This window comes from Portunus trituberculatus, chromosome 6, assembly GCF_017591435.1.
Source record: "Portunus trituberculatus isolate SZX2019 chromosome 6, ASM1759143v1, whole genome shotgun sequence".
Classification (NCBI taxonomy): domain Eukaryota; kingdom Metazoa; phylum Arthropoda; class Malacostraca; order Decapoda; family Portunidae; genus Portunus; species Portunus trituberculatus.
Window position 1 is genome coordinate 5,033,889 of NC_059260.1, and position 2,500 is coordinate 5,036,388.

Consider the following 2,500-nt stretch of genomic DNA (forward strand, 5'->3'; position numbering starts at 1 on the left):
GAGATGAGGTAAAGTGAGGTGGTGTTTGGTGGGTGTGTGTGGTGTGGTGTGGTGTGGTGTGGTGGGGTGTGGTAAGGTGAAGAGGGATTTGGTGGGGTGTGGTGTAGTGTGGTGAGATGAGGTGAGGTTTGGTAAGGTTTGGTAGTTTTGTTGGGTTTGGTGGGTTTGGTGAGATTTGGTGTGGTGTGGTGAGTGGTGTGGTGTGGTGTGGTGTGGTGTGGTGTGGTGTGGTGAGGCTTGGTGTAGTTTGGTGAGGTTTGGTGGGTGTTTGATGGGGTTTGATTATTTAAGTTGGGTTAGGTTAGAATTAGACTTAAGTTTCATTATGTTTGATTGGGCTTAGTTAGGTTTGATTAATTTAGGTTAGGTCAGGTTAAGTAAGTTAGGTCAAAGTTAGGTTAAGTTCGGATAAATTAGATTTGGCCAGGTTAAGTTAGGTTAGGTTAGGTTAAGTTAGGTTAAGTTAGGATAAGTTAAAATAAGTTAGGTAAATATAGATTAGATTAAGTTAGGTTTGGTGTTATTTGGATCAGTTTAAGATAGGTTAGTTAAAAATTTATGTGCATATGTTAGGTTAAGTTAGGTTAGATTAGATTAAGTTAGGTTAGGTCATATCAACTAACCAAAAAATCATACAAAAAAACAAGACAAACAAAAACAAACACAAAAAAAGAGCAAATATTAAAGACAAGACAAGAAGAAGAAAAAGATGAAGTAGGCAAGTAAGGGGAGGAAAAAAGGGGAAAGGAAAGGAAAAGTGAAGGTTTCCCCTCTACCCCCCTCAAGGCAGCCAACACGCACAAGGCTCCTGAATTCTGGGTAGAGAGGGGAGAGGGAGGGGAGAAGGGAAGGAAGAGGGGAGGAGGAAAGCATAAGAAGGATAGGGTAAAGAGGTTAGGAGGAAAAGAAGAGAGAGAGAGAGAGAGAGAGAGAGAGAGAGAGAGAGAGAGAGAGAGAGAGAGAGAGAGAGAGAGAGAATTTATACCCAAGCTCTACATAAGAAAAATCTATGAATATATGATGCAAAGGGAAAAATGAGAGGAAAAATATTTACAAAAGAGAGAGAGAGAGAGAGAGAGAGAGAGAGAGAGAGAGAGAGAGAGAGAGAGAGAGAGAGAGAGAGAGAGAGAGACTGGGAAAATAAGATAAAATGTGGAGAAAAAGTTATATGAATGATGATTATTGTTATTACTGCTCCTATGATGATGATGATGATGATGATGATGATGATGATGATGAGGATGATGATGGTGTGATGGTGAAGATGATGAGAACTAAATTTACTATTCAATTTTCAACCTCTCTCTCTCTCTCTGATGATAATGATAATGATAATAATGATGATGATGATGATGATGATGATGCTGGTGATGATAGTGATGATAATGATGACGATGATTATAAAGAAGGTGATGAGAATAATGATGAAAAAAATTAATGAAACACAGTATTAAATTTTAAAGACAGTCTCTCTCTCTCTCTCTCTCTCTCTCTCTCTCTCTCTCTCTCTCTCTCTCTCTCTCTCTCCTCTCTTATTTTTCTCCTTTCCTCTTCCTCTCCTCCTTCTCTCTCTCTCTCTCTCTCTCTCTCTCTCTCTCTCTCTCTCTCTCTCTCTCTCTCTCTCTCTCTCTCTCTCTCTCTCTCTCTCTCTCTCTCTCTCTCTCTCTCTCTCTCGAGGTGCTCCTGTTCCCCTCAAGCACACAAACAGGCGAGGTGCGGTGTTCGGCCCAGGCAGTGCAGGGCTGAGCCGGGTAGAGCCCATAATCCCTTGTTTGTATCTGTCTTGTCCCCCCCCCCTCCCAAACCCCTCCCATCACTACCCTTACCCCTACATTCTGTCTATACCCTATCCCCTTCCCTTGTCTTCCCTATCCCCTACCCCTGTCGTTCTCCCCTGCCATCTACCCCCTCCCCTGCTCCCTCTGTCTATCCTATCCCCTTCCCTTGTCTTCGCTACCCTACCTCCCCTTCCCCGTCCTTCCTCCCCAGCTCCCTGTCGACCCTACCCCCCCTGTTTCTCTTATTTCTATTACATACCTCTCGTTAATTTCTTCTCCCCATTTTTTGCTCACCCATTCGTTCACCTATTTGTCTATTTATATCACATTACCCATTAATTTTGTCTCGGTGTTTCTGTTCTATTTTTTCCCCATTTATATTTCTTCCCATTATTTTTTCTTCTGCCCCATTAGTCTTATATCTTACTATTTTTGTACTTCCTCCCCATTTAAATTCCCTTATCCCCATTTCTTCTTCTTCTTCCCCATTAGCATTATCTCTTACTATTTCTTTACTCTCTCCCCATTCTAATCTCCTTTCCCCATTCCTTCTTCCTTCCTCCTTCTCTCTCTCTCTCTCTCCTACTTTCCTTCCCCATTTAAAGCTACCCATTATTTTTCCCCTTTTCTTCCTATCTCCTACCCTCTTCTCCTTCCCCTCTCCTCTACCTCTTCCTCCTCCCTCTTCCTCCTCTCTTCTGGAATATTCTCTCTCTCTCTCT

At 42.4% G+C, this 2,500-nt stretch overlaps 1 pseudogene; it reads right to left on the reverse strand.

The window, feature by feature from the left end:
* The window catches only part of LOC123516976, a 70,153-nt pseudogene that overhangs the window by 55,535 nt on the left and 12,118 nt on the right, over positions 1-2,500 (reverse strand).